General features: G+C 46.1%; 1 pseudogene; it reads right to left on the reverse strand.

Moving 5' to 3' along the window:
- Positions 1-589: 589 nt before the first annotated feature.
- The window catches only part of LOC146208920 (decapping and exoribonuclease protein-like), a 54,216-nt pseudogene continuing 30,706 nt past the window's right edge, over positions 590-24,099 (reverse strand).

Consider the following 24,099-nt stretch of genomic DNA (forward strand, 5'->3'; position numbering starts at 1 on the left):
TTAATCACATTGAGCGAAAATAATAAGGTTGTGCACAATTTAGAGACAACACTATGACTGCTAAAGCACACTCTTGGCAAGGTTTGTTCAGTATTCAAGAAGACAGTGGAGACAATTTGATGGTTCTAGACAGCATTTATTTTCAAATACAAGAAAACTAAAGTGATAAACATGTGAGATATGATAGTGCTGTACAGTGCACCATTGTTCAAAGGTAAGGCAAACAATTCTTATTATGCATTGTGCAAGCTTTTCTGCAGGAGCTTATAGGAAAATGTACTATGGAGAAACTTACCTTTGTAAAATTCCTCGCATTATTTTTCCTCAAACACTGGAAAGTTGTAAGGACTCTACAGTGAGTTATTAAAGCTTAATTCCAGTGCATTAAATTTGCTATTCAGAACAAGAAACTCGCTACACAATTGGGAAGGACTTCAATATATTGAAGTTTTATGGTGTGCCTGGATTCAATGCAAAACTTATGTTCACTGAAAATTTGACAATTATGATTGTTTTTAAAAAATTCCCTCTTTAAAAGTCTCCCATTATCAAAGCAGTAGTCCCAGGCTGCAGCAGGTGCAAAGGTGCATCACACAGAATCGAGTCCCTGTAGGTACCAGTCTGGTAGCAAGGTGAACATTCCAGGTTCCTTGAGGTGAGAGCAAACTATCTCGCGTGATGACGGCAGGTACTGGAACAGGTAGACCAGTCTGCACGTTGATACAATGAGTGGCAACAGTCGATAAGTATAGATGCAGGGCCAGAAAAACTACCTGACCTTTACTCTCCAAGTAGCCCTGTTTTGTTAATAGCATATAAGTAGAAGCAGACCCTTTTTGTCGAAAATTCCCATAGCGTGCACAAACTCAAACCCATTGTTTACAGCTGCTCGCTGGCTTGCTACTAGGTAACGCATGTCATTCTGAGTACCCTCTGCTTCATAAAGTTAAATGGCCGCATACAGGTACTTGACGCCCACATTTTTGGGCTGATCATCGGCTTGGAACATGGTAACCTGTGCCACTTTGAGAACTAAGGCCTTATAATATTCAATATGGCAGGCAAAGGACAGGGAATGTCTGCAGGTGCTTTTGCTACCTTCCTTCATCTGGAAATAATTTTTTTTGTGTTGAATTGATCAGTTTTATATCTGCACATTATTGTAAAGTCACATTGTGGCAAGATCCTGCATGGTAAACAGGATCACTGTTTTGCACCAACATAATTTTCGATACCCCTTTAAGACTCAGTGCAGGAAGATGCTGCATCAAAGCCAATATAACCCACAGAAGTGACTGCCTACAAGGTTTCATTGTCTGTTTGTCAATTATCATCATTGCTAGCTGTTACAAGTCCATGCAGATGTTATGGCCGGGTTTAAAGTGGGGTATAAACATAATCTGCAAGCAGGACCTATCCTCTTATTACAACTGCAGAAAGAAAGCATAAACTAAGTTTCAGAGAGCTTATCAATTCTATGCATTCCACAAGCACCATGCTTTCGAGATTTTCTTGGTTGTCCTACCGCTAGAATCGTGCACTTCCGAGGTGCCCAGACACAAAAAATACTGACTCTGACTGCACTTGGCTCATCACAAACAAATGACCTTTGAAAACTCGCATGGTTCTATTGATTATCTGCTCTTCACAGATTGGAAGCAAACTTGATTTGGAGACCAGTCTCAAGATATCACGATTATGGAGCAATAGCCAGCATACAATCTTGCACCTTCCGACTATTCTTGCAATGTTTTAACTGTCTGATACTGGAAGCTAACATGTTGATTGAGAGTAAACAAAATGTAAGGGTAAGAACATTATAGAAAAAATCACAGTACTTTCTAAGTTCCCATCTAATCACTTTGAATACTGAGTGCACAATGTGAATAACAAAAAATGTTTTAAGATCACTGCAGAAATGCGTAAGACTAAGCGTTGCTGTGTTGTCCGCGAGAAGTGTCAACGGGATTCTACGAGGAATAGATACCGGGCCTTTCCTTTTCTGTAAACCACTCAATTGGTTCTAATTACTTAATTAACCCACATCAACCATTTTGTCATTTGCACATCTTTCCTTGATGCTCTATCCGATAGTGCCATTAGTTTTCCCGATATACCGACTAGTGGCTCTTCCGCGACTAACAGGTACTGGGCCTTTTCTTTCCTGTAAACTACTTAACTAGCTCTAATTATGTTTTGATGGAGGCGAAACGAAGGGGCGTCTGTGTGCTGAGCGATGTAAGTGCGCGTTAAAAGATCTCCAGGTGACCGAAGTCACTCCGGAGCCCTCCACTACGGCACCCTTTCTCTTTCCGCTTTCACTACCACCTTACTCCCTTCCTTATTGGCCCTAATTATTTATCTAATTAAACCAAATCATCAATTTGTCCCTTGCACACCTTTCCTCGATGCTCTATCCTAGGGTACCATTCTGTTTCTGATATACTAACTAGTTCCTCTTTTACAGAGCCAGCAAACTCGTGCCTACGCGAAACCCGCCCACATAGCCATATAATGCTTACGCATTAATAAATTGTACTAGCAGAACTACACGAAGTGCCAGCATAGTTGAAGGAAGTTCCCTTGTGCAATGAATTAATCCAAGCATTGTCAAGGTTTTAGCATTGCTCCTCAACCAGATGGTGAAGAAATTTCAAATTTCCCCCTTTTATGGCGCACAATGTACCTACATATTGTGTGCTAAAGGTTTAGGAAATTATACAGCACTGTTGGAGATAATAGGTCCAAATGTCAAAACCCCTGTCTATTCACCGCGAGATCGACCTAGAGATGGCGCCACCGTCGCTCCGGTAGTGGAGATCGGCAGCCGGCGCCGCTCGCAGAAACGCACGCGGCGTATGTCTGCTTCCAGCTTACGGCGGGTTTGTTGGCGATGAAAACGTGTCTTCTTCTTAGCAGGAAGAAGTATCTTCCTGCTAAGGTGGCTTCATCGCTCCTCTGAAAATTCTTGCCGTTCCTGTAAGCACCTGTCCTGTCTCCAGAGAAGTGGATCTTCTATTTCCGAGGAAGCTCCAGACGTCCTCTCCGCGTCAGGTTGCGAGACCTCCGGCGCATGCTACTCATGCATGATTGCAGCTCAGGTCGGCACGGAGGCTAGGCCTAGTGCTGCCGCTGCCACGCTGGCAGAGGCAGCTTCGCCGGAGTTGCTCGCTGCAACTCCTGCCCTGCCGTCGACACCTCTCTACCTGACCATCGGCCTCAGGTCCAGCTTGGTGCTCCCGGTTCTTCAGCACCAGCGCCCATTCAGCCTTCCCAAAATGGACAACAGCCCGTAAGTGAACTGTTCTCTGGGCGGAGCACGGCTATGGCCACTCAGCTAACACGACGAGATGCACATCCAACAGTGCGTCCTGAGGAGACAAGCTCTTCAATGGACCTATCGGCTCCACCATCCGTATCAACGAGCACCCGTGCGCCTCACAAGCGTCCTTCGGAAGATAATCAACCGAATTCGTCCTCGGCAAGTGGTGGCTATCAAGGAAAGCGCTCCTGTTTAACTATCGAAAACCAGGTTGCACCTACACCGGGATCGTCATCTTATAAAGTGGCGATTAAATCTCTAGCCAACAAAAGCCTCACCGATATACCAAACAGGATCATTCAGGCCAACTTGGACGCGTGTCTCGGAACCAGAGGTTTTCGGGGCTTCACGGCAAGGAAGAAGTCAAACACTATAGCTGTGTGGCTCCCGACACTTACTGCGGTGGAACGTGTCCAAACGCTTAGTTATATTTCAGTCACAAGTGAGATATCAGTGCCTGTGCAAGTGTATCTAGTTGAAGGCTCCGACTTGCAGCGTTGCGTTGTTTACAACGTCGACATAAACGATGATCAAACCACCCTTCAACGTGAGCTGTACTGCCCAACGCACCGAGTCATACAGGCCCGACACATAGGAAAGGGGCGTTCCTGCATGATCACCTTGCAAGGCCCTCCGACACTCCCAGCTTGTCTGTACTACTACGGCTGCATATTAAGGCCACGGCCGTATAAACCGAGTGTGGTTTACTGTTATAACTGTTTTCGGGCAGGGCACATGCGCAAATCTTGCCCCTTTGCTACTGCTGATGAAGGTGCGTCTGAAGGAAAAGTTACGTACCGATGCGGCCTCTGCAAATCGGATGACCACGAGATAACATCTCCAAGTTGTCCGACAAAGCAAAAGGCAACGCAGAAGGCTCGTCTTCGGAACACTAAGCGTTGGCCAATAGAGGACATGACACCGGTGCAGACATCCAATCGCTTTGCAGCTCTTCAGTGGGATGATGATGAGTGGCCAGAGCTTCCTGAGCCCGCTTCGAATGCACCTCCAGCTAAGACAAAGTCTAATGATACGGTGCTCAAGAAACGCCGTCGACAACAGCCAATACAGCAGTGTACTGATCTACCAGACGACGATATGGCTGTAGTGGATGAGCAAATCAATCGTCTCTTAGCAGAGGTCTCAAAGCTCCGACAACACCGCGAAATGCTTGCTCGACGTCGGCGAGTTACAGAAGTAACCGCCAAATCTAGTAATTGCCCAACACAACCGCCTTCATTCCGCACAAAAGGGCCATTTGCTGCCTCTTCCCAGTGTACCACAACGCCCAATGATAACTCTGCAACATCGCTGCTCCGCTATATGGTCAACCAGTTATCCAACCTGACATCTGTGATACTACAGCGCTTGGACTAGCACACAAAAATGGCGAAATCCGGTCGTCCTGGTGTACTACAGTGGAACTGTAGAGGCATTTCCACGAAGGTTGCCGAGCTCAGGACCCGACTGCGATTTAACAAGCTTCGGGTGTGGGCTATGTTACTTCAGGAAACGAACGCCTTACCATCTATTCCTGGCTTCAGCGGCTACGTGTCTCCTTCAATGACCGACCGTCGCGTGCAGACTGCTTCTCCCCCGGGAAAGGCGGCGATATATGTTGAAACGAATATTCCTCATGTACGCCTTTCTCTCGAAAACTGGTGCACATCATACCAAGAGGTAGTAGCAGTTGCTGCGAAATTTCTGAAAGGAACCGTTGTTCTTGTTTCTTATTACGTTAGACCAGCTGGAGGCGCTTCTTCCCGTATTAATCTTGGCTGGTTATTAAGTGTTCGTCGGCAATACCCCGGGTGTCCAATTTTAGTCGGAGGCGACTTTAACGCCCCTCACCCAGATTGGGGGTATCCGACTGCAAGCCCTCGTGGTAGGCGTGTGCGGGACGCCTTCACTGATGCCCTGTTTGTTCTGCTTAATCACCCTGGGACAGCAACACGGCCTGTGCGTCACATACATAGTGCTGCCTATGCTCCAGACTTGACGTGGTGGTTGGGCGCAGGAACTCCCTCATGGCACATGGAGCCGGACTGCTGGGGAAGTGATCACCACCCTATCCTCATCGGTCTCCATCCCTCCCGCCTCCGCCCTTTACGCCGCAAATGTTCTGTGATAAACTGGGACAGCTTTCGCTCATGTCTCGACAGCATGTCTTCAGATTCGCCGTCACTCCTTGTTGACCGTATACAGAGAGCACTAAACAGCGCTACGACTACTACCTGGATTGATGTAGGTCGACCGGCACCAGATCTCGGCCTGCTTAACTTGTGGGCAGCCCGCCGTCAAGCTGAGCTGGCTGCTACGCGAGACCCTACTTCGGGGCAGGCACGTACACGACTGAATTATCTTACCGCGAAGGCTCGGAGATATGAACGCGATCTATCGCGACGCCAGTGGCATGCATGGTGTGAACAATTTTCTGATAAATCATCGAATGCCTCACTATGGCGAACGTTTCGTGCAATGGAACATGGTCGTCGTTCTACTGACGCAGCAGCAACAGCATGCTTTGCGGCTAATCTGTCGCCGGATGATTTCGCCAAAGAAGCTGCTCGAAAATTTTTCCCAAAATACGATATACTGCCTCCTTCAGCTGTAAACCTTAATTTGGCAGGTATCCCTGCAGACGCATGGAAATTACCAGCTGCTGCCGACACAGATGGAATTGCGAGCCCCTTTTCGATGTGCGAGCTGCTGGCTGCAATTGACGATGCGAAACGGAAAACAGCGCCCGGCCTGGACAAAATTAAGTATGAGGTTTACAAAAACCTCAGTACTGCTGCACTTCCTCAACTACTAGACACCATAAACAAAGTGTGGCTTGATGGTGTCGTACCCGAGAGCTGGAAAACCGCTGTCGTGATCCCTATTCCCAAACCTGGGAAGCCTCCAACGGACCTCGCCAACTTGCGACCAATCTCCTTAACATCAACGCTTTGCAAGCTCGCAGAGAAAATGCTAGCCACACGACTTTCTTGGTGGCTTGAACAGCACGGTTTTTATCACCCTGCTCAAATTGGATTTCGTCCATACATAGGTACAGAGGACGGGTTGGCTGTCTTGGCCTCAGCAGTTCTGTCATCTACCCGCAGCCGCGATGTACGTACCATATTAGCAATGGATGTTGAAAAGGCATATGACAACATCAGTCATGCTGCAATCCTGAATGCCATTGACATGCTCCATCTCCCTCCGAGAGTACGCACTTTTGTCGCATCATTTTTGGACGGACGAAAATTTGCAATACGCCTCAGCGGTGACACTGTTGGTTCATTCGTTTCACTACGTGGCGTGCCCCAGGGATCAGTATTGTCTCCGACGTTATTCAATATTACTTTCATCCCATTGGCGTGGCGCTTACATGATATCCCTGAAATCAAGTTTTTGCAGTACGCAGATGATATCACGGTATGGAGCACTCACCATGATCTTCTCACTCAAGAGGCCGCCCTTCAGTCAGCATTAGACGTAACCTCTGATTACGCATCCTCCATTGGCCTTCAACTTTCTGTGTGTAAAACTTCATACACGTCAGTCGCCAACCGCTGGGGACGCCGTAAACTTGCCTCAAATCCAATTCGTCTCTCTCTATCAGGCACCCCAATACAAGAAAGTTCGAGCCTGAAAATTCTGGGCTTAACAATTCACCAATCAGGATCAGCGACTGCTTGGCTCTCTCAGGCAAAAAAGCAAGCACTTCAAACTATAAGTTTAATAAGAAGAATTGCACCTAAAACGGGTGGCGCTGGCTCGTCTGTTGCACGCCAGTTAGTGAGGGCGGTTCTGCAGCCCCGTATTGTTTATCAGGCCCAGTTCCAGCATCTTACAAGGGCACAATGGGATCGCCTTGAAGCCGTAAATCGAGAAGCTATGAGGACCATAACATGCCTTCCACGAATCACACCGGTCGTAGCTTTACAGGAGAATGCGCAGCTCAACACCATCGATGAACTGGTGCAGCAGCGCCGAGATGCTCGCAGACTCAAGGCCACTTTGTCACATTCAACGCAAGCACTGAAGGCGTATGCAACGTCACACATTATTCTTCAGCCACCTGCGCCAGTTCTCCCTCCCTGGAAATTTATACAGTTAGGAGACAACAAGCCAACTGACATCCGCAGACCGACGTCTGCCAACTCTGCATCGTTGCTACGCCAGAGATTTGAAGAGCAAGATACTAACCTGCCTCAAGATTCCATAGTAGTGTACGTAGATGGAAGCCTGCAAGGCTGTGAAGCCAAAACGGCAATCCACTGTCCACGGAGACCTATCCTGAATCAGACAACTACGTTTCAGCTTTCAGAACCACTTACATCTTTCTGCGTTGAGCTTGTGGCAGTTCAAGAGGCACTCTGCTCCTTGACTTCTATAACCATGCTCCCTACAGCCCACATTGTCATCCGCACTGACGCACTACATGCAGTACGTCAGCTCCGACGTGTCAGCCGCTGCCCTAAAATTTGCCAGGACATCCACCAGCTTGCGGCGCGCATCCCACAGTCAATTCGCATTGAGTGGGTCCCACGGGATCTGCTGCCTTCCCAAAGTCAAGCTGATTTTGCAACCCGCCTCGTGAACCAAGACGCATCAATCCCACGGCGTCTCGAAGTCGACGACGCTACCCTCCTTTTGTCAAGAAAGGAGCACCTCCGGCGCCGCACACGTGCACTTATCCCTCCGTGTGCGATATCCCTTCCCCGCGGTCTCACCCGTGCAGAGGAGGTTGCGCTTAGGAGGATCCGGGTCGGTGTTGCCCTTACACCAGCTGTAACTAGGACGTGGTCATACTTCCAACACTTATATCCACGCCCAGGATGCCCGATCTGTAACAACGAAGATGTCGAGGCCGACATCCACCACTTGCTGTGGGACTGCCCAGCACTCAAGCCAACACGAATCCGGCACCTGAGAATAGCTGGCCTTTCAGCAACCAATTCTGCCTCATACGTCACTTGGACGCAGGGACCTCATCATCGCTCACTTCTGGACTTCATAAAATCAGCCAACCTATTTCCATTCATTTAATCATTTATTCATCCTTCATCTCATAACCTACTGATGCCCTGAGGCAATAAATATCGACTTTAAAAAAAAAAAAGAAAAAAAAAAAACGTGTCTTATGCAATGTATTAGCGATTTCCTGTTTAGTGTGTTCCATTATTGCCGAAAGCAGATAAAAATCCGTGGATGTCGCCAATTCAGCAAAAAAAAAAAAATCATGCGCAGATTTTAGAAAAACAAGACACGCACCAACCGTCTTTTAAATTTATTGGCGTCGCTTTGCACGCATTTTGCGCTGTACGGCACTCAAGGGCCTGATACTTGGGCCTGAACATGACATATCGCCTTTTCAAACAGCGTGCGCGTGTCATACGAGTGAGACAGACAAATTTAGTATCAAGCCCACGGAGATGAAGGTTCGTGCTCTGACCTGCAGTACTTTTAGATTGAATTGATGCAGACTGGTTCATTATACCGTATACTTGACTCGAGGATTAAGCAGGTGAAATGCAGCACTGACTGCGTACTGCCCGGCGGGTTGCCGTAGTCTGAGTGGACATCAACTCTGGCTAGACAACTAGGCATAAGTATTCCTTAAAAATGAGATTACGCCGACACTGTACACGAAACCTGGCCGCACAGGAAAACTGACTGCTCATGTGTAGAGCGGTGAGTGGACTGAGTTTGCCGAGCTCACAACAAGACGGATGCTTCAGCGGCAGATAATCTTGTGTAGCACTGTCAATTGACTCTAAATGATTTCCTGAAACTGAGGGAAGTATAAGGAATTTCTGATCTGTGTGATGTTTATAAAGGGTAAATTAGTAGCGTAATTTTTTTTTCAATGACAATGAATTTCATCGTGTGACACAACCTTTATACGCTTCACAAAATTTACGACAATCAGCGATTAATTTTCAATAAAATTAAAGTGCAAGCTACGAATCTGTAGCTGCGAAGACATCGTAAAAACTACTATTGGTCGCTGTCATGTTCTGGCTAGGAAATTTGAAGGCTAAAGATTTATTTATCATTGTAACTGTTGTTGAGCAGTGACTTGGGGTTGTTCTGTCGTTTACTTCCAAAAAAGGTGCCGGATATAAAACTATTCTGAAAGAAATAGAGTTCATCTTATCATGAGACTATAAATATATATTTATTCCCGAACTAATCACCGATGGTTAAGCCCGTATGAAGCTATTTTACTCCCCTTCACAGCAACAACCAGTTTATTCGAGAGAATACACAGACGAAAAGGGGTTTTAATGATTTTAATATGCTACCAGCGTAGATTGATCTATGTGTATTACGTAATATTTAGTTTGACAGGTGCTGCGAAGATTTGTTTGTCAAACGTTCGAGCATTTCTCTAAAGCGAAATATGCTCATTACCACTGTTACAGGTACGCAGAATGCTTCAACAGAAAAAAAAAAAGGAGAAATGAAATGCATATATATGGGTTTAACGTGCGACATGGGCTAATGACGGATGATGTAGGGGCGGGCCTCGGTGTTCTTGACCATGTGGGATTGTATAACGTGCAGTTAAATTCCAAATCCGAGGAGCGCCTTTCGAAACGGCCGGGATCGAAACCCCCGTTCTCGAAATCAGCAGTTGAGCGCCCTACCACTAAGACACCGCGACAGAGGTTTACCAGCAAAAAAAAAAAAAAAAGGTACTCAAATAATTCTATCCTGGATGCTGCAGGCACAGCGTGGCTTGTTCAAACTGGATTTTGAAATGAAGGGGTCTGCGGTCGCACGTTTCAGCAGTTGCAGCATTCCAAACAGAACCGGGAATATACCATTTTTGAGAGTTTGCGTTATACTGTAGTGACTTTGCTGTTTTGCTTTGGCACGGCGCCTAACGACAGCAGCGCTTCGTTTGAGGCACCGCTTGTCAAAGAATCTCAAGCGCTGAAGACCGCGACTGGTGATATGCCCTTTCCAGCGTGACATACACGGTATGGATAAGTATTTTAGTGCGTAGCACTACTAGCCGCAATCACGGATTTCGCCGATGTCTGTCCGAAGCCGCTCACTATCTCTCTCTCTCTTTTCGTGAACTTGAAGTAGAGAAAGGGAAGGTGACGCGCGCATCGCGCGGCTCAGCACTGAGGAGGCGGAGCTGCCGCAAAGCGGCAACAGAAGCCTCTCTCTCTCTCAGTCCTTCCGTCTCTACGTTAACTTGAAGAGGAGGAAGGGAAACTGGCGACGCCCGCATAACGCGACTTAACACTGATGGGGCGGAGCGGCCGCATAGATGCACCCAGTGAGAGAGTAATACAGTGAGAGAGGGGCGTGTCAGTTGCGGACGTGACGGCCGTCACTGTTCAGCGTTGCACAATTAAGCGTGCGTTAGTCTGGAGTGAGCAGTCGTGTGTCGCTCGCGCGTCAACTTCGGCATCTTCCCTCGCATCAGTCACTCCTCAGCCTTCACGGATAGGTGTAATGGTGTAAGGAAAGCTGAGGAGGCGGCTACGTCCGCGTGTTTGCTTCGCGTCGCAATGAATAAAGCCGGGCCGTCTGGCACTGAGGCGCAGGTTCGCCGTGCTCGACGTGCTGAAGTACAACGGTTACAAAGGCAGCGGGATCGTGAGTTTACTGATTCTAATATTGCAGCTAAACGGTGTAAGAGCCTAGAAGAACAAACAATGAGGAAACGTGCCGAGTGTGCTCAGGAAACGGTTCAAGACACTGAGCGTCGTCGTGAAATGGATGCCGAAGCGAACAGGAACAAATATGCGGTAGAAACTCCAGGACAACGGGCTGTGCGACTGTAAGCGATAGAAAGATATAGCGGGTATAAGCTGTACTACGCACATGCTTCGTATTCGATAAACTATGCAAATCAACCGTAATTTTTTTTAAATGAAGCGTGGGGTAATAATCTGTTCATATTTCTTTTTCAAGAGACAGATAAGTCAGCAAACGTGGACAGGAACCGCGAAACAAACAAAAAGTATTCTTTTACACGCCACACGCGCGCACATAAATCCCTGCGGGCTGGCACGCGACGCGAACACGCATCCACACTGTGTAGGGTTCGCCGCAATTACGCTAGGTGGCGACTCTGCTCGATCTCGAGGCCAATACTCCTTTGTATGCATTGTTTCTGGCAATTTTTTATGTAGCAATGGGAGAACTACTTGGTTCATTGTCCACTGACTATGAATATGCTTTCTTGCCACAAGTTTTGTAGTCGACTAAATACGTGGAGCTACATGTGATACGTGCTACAACTCTGTGATCTGCCATGCACGTTTCTATGGAAGGCATTGGCACATTTTATATGCAGACTGCAAGAATACCAGGTGTCACCAGAAACCAGGAAAGCAGTGAGACAGAACTAACCTTGGGTCATCCTCTTCAACGTGTTCCTTGATGAAAGAAAGCACCTGGTCGCAGAAGTTCATGTACACTGCGTCAGACCACAGGCCCTGTATGAAAGGTAAATGAAAATTCTTCTTATGTTGGAGTTCACAGCGTTTTAGAGATGATGCCTGAAGTGACCGAATATCGGATGGTTTGATAAAAATAACCTATATGGCCTAAATTTGCTTTTCCTTGGACGAGAAGAATTTGAAATAGCAGATTGGTCGAAGCATGCATTCTATGTAGCTATAAATATTTTTGTATGTTATGGCAAACGATGCATTGCAAACACGCTGCTGGACGAGGCAACGTAAGTGTTTATTCTCTTATACATTAAGGTCATCACAAACCTCACTACATTCATACAGTCACACACAAAAAAAGACGCACCCTGTGCACAAGAATTAGCAATAATCTACGACTGCAGAATCCTCGGTAACATGAAGGAAGCTAGGAGTGCGATCTGCAAAATGAACATAATAAAATGAAAACTGTGGAGCGCAGTACAAAAGGAAAGTATAACATTATCCTTAGCGCCACGCGTCCACAACTGCTTACTGTTGCGGTAATTAGGGCGTGTTTAGGTGTAAGTGCATTGCTCTGCATTTCATGCCGACGCGGTCACAGCTTCTTAGGCCGAGCAATGAAGTGTGATAAGAGGAAGCAGGTTGCGCCTAATTAAAAGTGACACTTTATGAGATATACGCCACAGTAGAAGACAACTCGCCCTTGCTGGCTTCGTGTTGTAATGATTTCATACTTTTATCTATTCTAGAAAAAGGGAGGAATACTCTTTTCTATATTGTCACCCGCACACGTAGCAAGCAGCACAACATCCGAGCTGGCCCTTTTTAAACAAGCGAAACTCGAGAGAGACGAGGATGACACTTAGCCACGTGCCAAGACATTCGGCCACTTGGTGGCGCCAGGAGATGGTCAGCGGTGTGGCAATATTCACATTTCCTGAACCTATTTTTTACAAACTCAGAATGCGCCAGCTCGCTAAAGAAGTTTAAATAAAGCAGTTACTTTGGTCAAAGTGCTCTTGCCATGCATTGTCACATTCCAACACACGGTGCCCACATGGGGGGTGCTCACGTATACTCACATAGACAATGTATGGGCAGAAGGCAAAACTCCTCTTCTGACTAGTGCAAATCAGTGAGGACAGGTTACACTACCTCTCAACTCATGTAATGCACAATACAGCCAGGAAAATGGCGACGGCCAGAAAGCGCTTGATGGAAAGTCGCCTACTCTGCTGTGAGCCTCCCGGCAAAACTACCGCTCCTGTATACACTTTCTGGCCTCATGTTTCGCTCGTTTATGACAAGAGCAGTTATTGGGAGCCCTCCTTAAGTATACCATAGCTCAGTGTTTCTCAAAAAATTGTCCGCGAAACTCCCGCCCATAAACAAATTCGCGCTTGGGTAGGATAAAGCATGGAAGTTCAAAGCCGACGTTAGTTTCTCAAAGCGAAAGAAATGTGAGAGGAGTGCGGAGACGGAGGGAGCGTTTTGAGCGTTTGTTGATATCAGCATCGGTGAAACTCTAGCTCTGGCTGCACTGCTGGACGGGACTACAATGCAAAGCATTTCAGGTGTCCGACGAGCGTTGGCATGTGCCGAATCCCTTCTAGTGGCATGCATACAGGCACCGATGCGTCGCCTCTTCCTCCATGCCCTCATAAGCCGTGACGCGCTGGCTTATGTGCGCGTTTTGTGGTGGCCATTTCAGCCTTGACCAAATGCCTTCACATGGTCCGCATAAGATGTCCGTAACCCCCCTACCCTTCTCCCGGTCTCAAGGAGGTCCCACCACTTCCAGTGGCCCACAACGGGTCCGAACACATCCAATGCTGAGAACCACTGTTGTAAGCTGTAGCTTATCACTGTTACAGGTTATGACGCCACTTAATGTGAGTTCCAGTGGCCCAAAGATAAGGCTACAGAAAAGAAGGGGATAGATGACGACAGAAAGAAGACAAGAAATGTGGATGCCTTTGTAGAGACATGGCGACCCTCAAGGCACGTTGTCAACCATAGAGTAGTTTAGCGGACATTTTTTTTTTTTCGCCTGAGGAGAGGTTACAAGTAAGGTCGTTCTCATCCCGAGCTGACCTGGACCGTAACGTTGCGCTTAAAGAAATACAGGATCTGAAGTGGGAACGTTGCAGCTACGCTAGAAGAGTGCACGCGACGATTTTCTTTCTGGGAGCGGCAGAAGAATGCGACCCAAATGCAAGCGGTGCGCTGCAAGCCTTACCTGGGCTTCCTCTGCAATCCTGCTAACATGGAACTCTTCCACTCTTTGCACCAGGCCACCGTCATCACGAAAACCGCAAATGACCCGAGGGATACCAACCACGAATGACTGCGCCCACCACTTGAGCAGCTTGAACCTGCGCAATGTTAACGGTGAGTTTAATGTCCCAAAGCAGCACATGCTCTACAAGTGGACGAAATGATGTCTCCGGATTAATTTAGACCCGTTCATGAAAAAAGCATTCATGACATGTTAATATTCGCCTGTATAGCCGAAGTTTCAAGTTCCAGTAAAAAAAAAAACATATATTGGTAATTCTTGCTGGAAGCATAGGCATTACAAGAAAAAAAACAAAGCGTCATTGTCGTCGTCAGCACAAAATTTTGCGAGCAAACTGCATGTGAAGATACAAATTTTTACACGCGGATTTTTGCGGCTATGCTTCCTGGCTGTTCACTTGAATGCGCTGAGCGCGCAGACGTCAGTAGTCTAAGGGCACGATTTCAAGTCAGAAAAAAAACTCTTATGGCAATATATTCTCATCATCAACTGAGTTTGTTGTACTTTTTTGTTGTTTTTGTGCCTGATAAACGCCATGCACAATGGGCAAAGCCTCGATTTTTACTCCGAATGAAACTTGAATAGAGCTGTTTTAAGACCTTAAGGGTCCGTTCAAGAGCCACAATGGTAATAAGGCAGACGGGCATCTTCATACAGAGCCTCCAGCGACATGCGCAGGGGCCAAGGGTCGAAACCGCTTCCTTGGCATCAGCGGCCAAATGCCACAGGTGCAGAGAAATCCTTCGTGCCAGTTTTAACTTCTTCCCGTGAGAGGTTTCCCAACAATATGTGAACTGGAGCCTTCTTCCACACACATGTCGCACGGCGTACTTGTCTTTCCAACAATATGTGAACTGGGCTTCTTGTGCACAAACATCACGCAGCATACTTGTCAGTTAAAGCAAGGTCAAACAGAAGGAAAAGAACCAGATTCTATTGGATACCTCTTAAGAGGAAAACGTCGAATGCCCTTAATCTATAATTTGCCTCTTATCGTTTGCTTCTGTCTCTGCTTCTTACCATTTGTCTCTTATCATTTGCAACCTGCGCTGACGACTTAACTGGGGAAAGTACTTTGATGGGTTCGCCTATTGCGACGTCTTGTAGGAGGGTTTGTTTCGCTGAATTTGCTGTTTGCCTGGTTGTTGCTGTCCTACACTCATGTTGTAATATGATTATTTTGACGCAATCTTACAATCATTGTAGTACTCCAAGGCATGGGTCATGCCTAACAATTGTAGTCATTATTACTCACAACTAAGCATTTTACTTGTTTCCAGTCAGTTGCAGTCATTCAAGTCGTCGTTTGACGTATTGGTATTACGTAGTCATTAGCAGTCATGATGGGTTATGCCTAGTCATTGTAGTCATTACCACTCACGGCTAAACACTTTATGCATTTCCAGTTATTTACAGTCATTACAAATCACATTTTGACATTGGTCATTACATGTCATTTCAGTCATTACAGGGGTGGTAGCAGGCTCTAGCCTTTCTGAGCGGGCACGGGAGCAGCAGTCTTTTTTTAGCAGCTTTGGAGCAGCAAAAGCCCGATTTCGGAGCATGTTTGGAGCAATTTATGCACTAAATTTGGAGAATTCTCAAGCAGGCTTAATGCTTTATATGCTAAGCATTTCCTGCTCACACCTAAAGTAAGTTCTTTTTAGTTTGGCCTCCAAAAGAGCACAAAAAAATGTTCAAATCAGCCTAAAGTTCGAATTATTGAGTGGATTGTGGAAGAAAATGCCGAAAACTATTTGAGTTATAGTAATTTTGTCTGCATGAAAGCTGTCAGCATTTCAGATAGAACCCAAATAAAAAGAACAATTATTCCCAGTTTCATCAAACGCTTTGCTTTGTTCTGAGGACATATCAGAAAACGGTACGAAGCGTTCTTTTTTTATATAAGCATAGAATTTGTTCTACATTTTGCCGCGCTAGTCTGAGTGGCCTTGCAAGCAAAGGAGCCTGTGAATACAACATTTGTTTATACTCTTGAGACTGTTTGAGTCGATGCGATAAACTGAAAAGCCACGTTCCACAGAAAATCCGGCGCCTGTTTTGTCGGAGGAAAGTTGGAAAAAATACCTCTCTGGCAAGAGGCATTTTAGTTGGTGATATGGCCAGACACCTTTGGCCTTTAAAAAGAACAATTATTCCCAGTTTCATCAAACGCTTTGCTTTGCCACGGCCGCTCGATGGAAGCGCACTGGGTGCTGCCTGTTGCGTCGCGCCGCCGTCAATGGGCAAGCGCGTCCTTGGGGAGTTTACAGTTGCGCCCGCTATTTCTGCTGAGGGCGCCACTGCTCGGGGACACGTCGCCGCTGGGGGTGCCGGCTCTGAGCGCGCGGTTTGCTTCCTTTCTGCACACGTCTGCCTCGTGTCTGCGTGGTAAACGCAAACTTTCTTGTGTGCGCATGTGCATCACGTTAACGTTGAGACGGTATGCGTTTGTTTTTTAAGGCGAAAGCCGTTCTAGGCTCTAGGAGCGAAAATTTTTGCGCAGAAGATGTGGCTGTAATCTGTGCGTCGCATCTGTCCACTGGTGTGTCAGTCGCACAAGCGGACGTGCAAGGAGGGAGATTAAGAACGAAAATGATTGATTGTGGTAGGTAATCAATAGAAGTTATAAATAGACATTGATAGAGGTAATGACTAATGCTAATGGCTAATCATGGTTAATAGTGACTAAAATGATTTGTAATGACCAGTATATCAAACTATGACATATGATGACCGCAAATGATTAGAAATCAGTACAAGTGCTTAGCGATGTGTGGCAATCACTATAATAGCTAGGCATGACCCATCATTACTGCTAATGACTACGAAATGACCAATATGTGAAAAGATGACATGTAATGACCACTGCTGATTCTAAATGAGTAACCTGCTTAGTTATGAGTGGTAAGGGCTACAACGACTACGCAGGCAGACTCATCATGACTGGGAAACGACCAATATATCAAACGACGACTTGAAATGACGAAATGTGGCAAACGATGAGAGACAAATGATAGGACAAGGGTAGGCTTTCGCCGTCCTCCGCTTAAGAGGCATCTAAGAAGCCCTCAAATTTTATCTGCTGAGCTCGCTTCAGACAAAGGCAGTAGCGAGGAGCGGAAATGCACTCGCTTCCTCTGAAATGAAAGCGGCGCTGAGGTTAAAAAGTCCAGATGCTGAAGCATAATGCCCTATCAGCTGCCATTGAATTTTCTACAAGGGACACCAGATTGGATTTGGTGAATAATTATAGGTTAACAGTGCAAACAACGTGACAGGAACACAGGAGAAGAGGACGGCACAACCGCGCTAGTTGTGTCTTCCTCTTTTCCTGTGTTCCCGTCACGTTGGTTAACCTATTTAGTTACCAGGGAGCTGGCCAGCTGGCCAGTAAACTAGGATTTTAAACAATGTGTTGTTAAGCAGATGAACACGATGAGGTAGCACTAGAAGCTTTTCTCGCAGGTTATGTAGCGAGGACATATCAGAAAACGGTACGAAGCGTTCTTTTTTTATATAAGCATAGAATTTGTTCTACATTTTGCCGCGCTAGTCTGAGTGGCCTTGCAAGCAAAGGAGCCTGTGCATACAACATTTGTTTATACTCTTGAGACTGTTTGAGTCGATGCGATAAACTGAAAAGCCACGTTCCACAGAAAATCCAGCGCCTGTTCTGTCGGAGGAAAGTTGGAAAAAATACCTCTCTGGCAAGAGGCATTTTAGTTGGTGATATGGCCAGACACCTTTGGCGCAATGAGAACACATGACATGTTCAATGTGATAGGGGCTAGCAAACGAGAGAGAGTCAATAAGATATAAGGATACAATGAGAATTAAAAGTGGGGCATTTAGGTCCCAAGTCAGGCACATTTTACTCCTATAGGACATGTTCGTACGGCTTCGGTAAAGAGGGGCTTTATATACCTATATGTTGGGTGCTATTTCACATAATGCGGTGGCTTAAGGCTGTATTCTAATGACATGCGACAGAGGCAGTAATTAAGGGATACGGTGAATAATTATGTAGCAAAGTGTGGATACGCTAAGGAGGCTCCGCAAGGAGACTTAAGAACCTCAAGTTTTGTTTATCAGTACCAAGTTGTTGCTTAGTGTATGCAATATTTGGTAATAGTTTTGAGGCGACATATCAGTCGTGCAAGAGCCTTTTGCAGGAAATATGAGTCAACTGGACCAGTTACAGGTTAATGAAAACCAAGGACAATGGAGGCTTGATGTACCCCGCAAAGGAAGAAATCAAGCTTTGTCTGCTTACGAGCACCTTCATTAACAGAATACTAAAGCCTGAAGAGGTTCGGTGAAGTAGCATGCAAGCTGTGTAAACTTTTGATTTCAGCATTGTTTTCTCACTGTACACAGTGCCTGCAGCTAATCTATGAAAACAATGATCGTGCCCATGCTGAGGAGCTATATGCAAGATATTGTTAATTTGCGGCACCCACTGACACTGAGCTGGGCTGGAAATGTCAACTCAACAGCGGAGCGACATTTATGGCTATTTCATAAACCTCTCTCATGAAAGGTTTTCCATCTGCGATTGGTAATTTTCTTCCTTTTTTTTGTGTGGCCATTTAATAAGCGTACTCGGCTGCTCGCTGAATCTCGACTGCAGTTGCGCTCTGAAGCGTGAACATTGTTGTGATCGCAGCTAAGAGTTTCACAACAGGAACACTCGATGCGCGCTCTTCCATTGAAAATTTCAAACCAGCAAAATTGTATGGGTTTGCGAGCAGCCAATAAAAATAGTAATAAAAAGTGTCGGTGCATATACATAGCACCTTGAGGCAGACCGGCTCTATGAAGCGCGCTTAGTTCGATCATGCAAAATGCGGGAAGCCATGACGGATAGCCTTCTGGTATAAAAAGTTCAAGGTCTCCAACTGTGTCGAAGATCCCAGGTTATCATGTAGATTTAACCTAATAAACATCTTCATATTTCCAACGTAACATTTGTTAGAATGAGATAGATAGGTTGGTTACAAGTCGCATTTTCACAGAGAATGCTCACAGTAGGATAATATATTTTTATTGGATAGCGCTGTCAGCTTAGAACAGGTTGACATCAATTTGTGTATAAAAGCTGTATGCAGGAATGAGTAAATAGTATGAAAATGACACACGGAATTCGCACCATTGTTAAGTGGGTATGCATTAGGTTACCATGGCAGCTGAACAGCTTCGAATTGTTCACAGCCGGGTGACATTTTCGTGTGACAAACAACTTGATCCGAATGCAACATCACAGTAATGCGAGCTCTCGAATCGAGTGGCCTTGACCCACCGTCACATTAAGTTTTTCGCTGTACACTCCAGTATACAACGTTGCCGAGCAAGCGCTAAGTGCTGACATGGTCACACTAGACATGACAGTATATACTAATTCGTGTTGCCAAACTGTGTGAAGCGGAACTCTTATACCCTTAAAATAAAAGGCTTCTACCACGCTGACGCCTCCCTGAAAGCGCAGCCAAGCGTAGCTCTCCGCGCGCGGCTGTCCCCGAACGGTGGCGCCGCGGTGGTGGCGACGGGAAGTAGGCGCCTCCTGCCGGTTTCGGGCGACGTAGCAGGCCGCACCTAGTGCGCTTCCATCGAGCGGCCGTGGCTTTGCATACGCACATTGTCGGGAAGGTTGAAGGATTGCTTCAAAATTGTAAAAGCCTCCCCACCCTATCGCAGTACTGCTCAGTTGTATTGATCCTCTTGACAAAGCGGCCCTTCGCGTTTTGAGTATGCTTCACCGCAGAACCGCACGGTTACGCAATGCGGCAAAGCGTACAGTGCGGTGAAGCTGCGCGTGACCAGCTGGAAGCAGAATGTGGACGCATGAGCAGGACATATGCGTATATGGGTTTGAACAGGGTGACACTATCCTAAAACAAAAATAAATGAACTGTGGCGCTCAGAGCAGTTTCTGATGCGTGCACCCAATGGCTGCCGTGGGCTGCATAAGTATAACCGATCCAAAACTACAGCGTGTTGCACAATTAGAGGCGCGATGTAGAATGCTTCTCCCAGCTAAACCGCGAAATCCTCGCAGTTCACATTTTGCACAGAAATGGTATTTTGTTGCTAGTCTTTTTTAATACCAAATTTGTTTAGGGTACGCCGGCGACGACGCCAAACAAGCCGCTACCACAGCGATGGTACTGGTGGCGCCACCTCATGCTGCTTACTACAACTCAAATCAGCCAAAAACGTTCGCCCCCTCTTTTTTCCTGCTACAGAGTTGTTGTAAGCAGCATGAGGTGGCGCCACCAGTACCATCGCTGGGGCAGCGGCTCGTCTGGTGTCGTCGCCGGCGCATAAGATGGGAACATCCGGCTTCTTTTGATCGAATCAGGCAAGTACCCCAAACAAATTTGGTATTAAAAACTGCTAGCAATAAAATACCATTTCTGTGCAAAATTTGAACTGCGAGGATTCCGCGGTTTGACTGGAAGAAACAATCTACATCGCGCCTCTATTTGTGCAACACGCTATATGAGACTGATCTATATTTCGGAAACGGCGAACTTCCGACCGTCGTCACACCTGCCACAGAGCACGCAATGTGCGTGGGCACAACAGTTACATGCAATTCAGGTTCGCGGAGACCTATTTCGGTGATCGCTGGCGGTGAGGGTCGAATGTCAACGTGTCGCCGGACGCCGGTGTGTTTGCCGCGCGCCTCCTGTTGTTGATATCTACCCTGTTCGACGCAGGCGAAGAGCTGCGATCGGCCGTTGCGCCGCGGCCAATCGCACTCACTTTTCGCTCATGTGTCCCCTTTAAATGGGCATCGTCGTGACCACGCTCTGAGTACAAATTATCCGAACTCGCGAATTAACGAGGGTCGAAACAAAAAACATTTCGTCCAAAAGTTGCTTTGTTTATTTGTTTATTGAATACCTGCATCGCCTTTATGGCATTACAGCAGGGGGTAAACACTACAACACTTGAAAGTACAATGACCATGATACACCAAAAAACATATATACAGACATAGCGAACTCAGGCACTTAGGGCGCGGTAAAATGCTTCGTTTGATGAGAGTGAAACGAGTTCATGCGATAGCTCATTCCGCTGGCGAATTCTTCGTAGAAAAAATGAATACAGAAAAGCACCCATCTTAAATGAACAGTCTTTAAACTTGAAGATATTGTCTTTCCTCTTTGATATATAAGCGAGCGGTTTCAAGTACTACTCTCGTTCTATACCATAAAAAGCTATGAAAAAAATTCACAGTGGCTTAGCTGTAGTTAAGCCAGAAGATTGCTAAAGCAAGAGAGGTGAAGGATCTCGAATGGAAGATGACACCACCTATAGGGTGCCTCTATGCGCGCGCCCAGCGGCAAAGGGGGGCGCGCGCATCAAGGCACCCTACCATGGATGGATGGATGGATGGAATATAGGAGCGTCCCCTGGAACGGGGTGGTAGCAGTAGCAAAGAAAGGTGTTAGGCAAGGAGACAGTCTCCCCAGTACTATTCACAGCTTGCTTAGAGGAAGTATTCAGAGACTTGGAATGGGAGCAGTTAGGGATAAGGGTAGATGGAGAATACCTCACTAAACTGCGATTTGCTGATGACATTGCCTTGCTAAGCAACTCGGGGGATGACCTGCAAATAATGATTGATGACCTATACAAGAAACATAGAAAGGTAGGCTTGAAAATCAATATGCAGAAAATGTTCAACAGCATCGGGAAGGGGCAGCAGTTTACATTAGGTAGCGGAGTACTGGAAGTAGTAGGCGAATATGTATACTTAGGACAGATAGGAACCGCAGATCCGGACCATGAAACGGAAATAAAAAGAATAAGATTGGGATGGAGCGCGTTTGGCAAGCACTCGCAGATTATGACTAGCAGCTTACCGGTATCGCTCACGAGGAAAGTATACAACAGTTACATCTTACCTGTACTCACCTATGGGGCTGAAACGTGGAGGTTAACCAAGAGAGTTCTACTTAACTTGAGGACAACCCAGAGGGCTATGGAACGAAAAATGGTACGGGTAACATTAACAGATAGGAAGCGTGCAGAGTGGGTCAGAGAAATAACTCAAGTTACCGACATTCTAGTGGAAATTAAGAAGAAATGGGCATGGGCAGGACATGTAGTGCGAAGAGAGGATAACCGATGGTCGCTTAGGGTAACAAACTGGATTCCAAGGGAAGGAAAGCGTAGCAGGGGGCGGCAGAAAGTTAGATGGGCGGATGAGGTTAATAAGTTCGCAGGGATCAAGTGGATGCAGCTAGCACAGAACCGGGTTAAGTGGAGAAATATGGGAGAGGCCTTCGCCCTGCAGTGGGTATAGTCAGACTGATGATGATGATGGTAGCAGTAGCTATCATGCTAATTTTTCTTCCTATATCCTAATTATTGTTTTGGTTACCTATATCATCATTCTATTTAATAAATTTTTGTTTCTATATTATTAACATTGTCACTTTTCTGCTTTTAAGCCACCAATCTTCCAGTCGTTTTTTACTAGCTTCCACCGCCGGTTTATTCACCCGGCCACTGGTATCTCTAAACCCCAGAGCTTCAGTGACTGCGTCTGCATCGACTTCCGGATGGATACCATTACATTCGAGTATAACATGGTCAATTGTTTCACTGGAGTTACCCCATGCAGCACATGCGTCATCTTCATTGTTAAATTTCTTTTTGTAGCCGCGTGTTCTAAGGCACCCTGATCTAGCTTCAAAAAGCCGGGCACTGCCTCTTGAATTATTAAGGAAAGCTTCCTTCCTGATCTGCCTTTTCCACTGTCGGTATAATTCCACACTCTGTTTCTTTTCCATCGAATTAATCCAATTTTTACCTTCTGTGTTTTTCTCCTGTTGCTTAACACTATTTATTACTTCGTCCTTGTGACCGGCATACTTACTGGTTAGTTTTCTAGTTATTTTCCTCCATTGTTAGTCAACGCTGTTTAGGTATATGTATTTAAATACTTTAGCTGCCCATCTGTTACTGTCCAATTTCCTCAGGCGTTCCTCCTATAATATTTTACTCTAAGCTTCCCGTAGATCGAAAGATGCCCAGCCCATATCTCCCTGTACTGCCTCATTTGTGGTTTTGCCGTGGGCCCCTAGTGCTAATCGTCCGATGGATCTCTGATTTATTTTTAATGTGGACTGTACCTCTGATTTTAGGCGCAAAACCGCATTTCCGAAAGTAAGCCCGGGCACCATAATTCCTTTCCAAATACCCCTCGAAACCTCATACCTGTTGTATCCCCACAATGCCCTCTGCTTCATTATCCTGGCATTTCTTCGCCCTTTGGCCTTAAGCGATTGCTCATGCTTTCCAATGCATGCCAATCCTTCGTTTACCCATACTCCGAGATATTTATATTCTGCTACTCTTGGTATTTCATGGCCTCGTATTTTAAGATCCTGATCAGTTGAGCCGTAGAAAATTATCAGACCAGACTTAACTGCGCTAAAACTGAAGCCTAGAGTGTCCCCCTTGTCTTCGCAATACTTAACTAGAGTTTGCAATTCTTCCAGACTCTCAGCTAGCAGCACAATATCGTCTGCATACATCAAACCGGGGAGGCGCTGCTCTACCCCCTTTCCACCTAATCTATATCACAGGTTAAAACCTAGGTTACTTTCTTGTATCTTCCGTTCCAGGTTTATCATATGAAGCATGAACAGCAGCGGTGATAGAGGACAATCTTGTCTTTGCATACCTTGACAGCTTCCGTACTTCTTATCCCTTCCCATGTAATTTCTACTTTGTTATCTCGGTATATTTCCTGTAGGAACTCTGTTATCTCATAACCGATACCTTCTTATTTCAATATGTTCCACAGGCGTTCCCTGTTTACATTGTCGTATGCCCCGTTTATGTCCAGGAAGACCAAATACAAAGGTCCATTTTCCACTCTAGATATTTCGATTCTTGGGTAAGCACGAACAGGCTATCATCTAAGCGCCTACCACTTCTAATGCCGTTCTGAAGTTCTCCGAGTATCTTGTTACTTTCTATCCATGCTTGCACCTTTAATTTCACCGCCTGCATGGCCAACCTGTACATAACAGATGTTA

The sequence above is a fragment of the Amblyomma maculatum genome, chromosome 1, assembly GCF_055883805.1.
Source record: "Amblyomma maculatum isolate TAMU_Amacu chromosome 1, ASM5588380v1, whole genome shotgun sequence".
In the NCBI taxonomy this organism is placed as follows: domain Eukaryota; kingdom Metazoa; phylum Arthropoda; class Arachnida; order Ixodida; family Ixodidae; genus Amblyomma; species Amblyomma maculatum.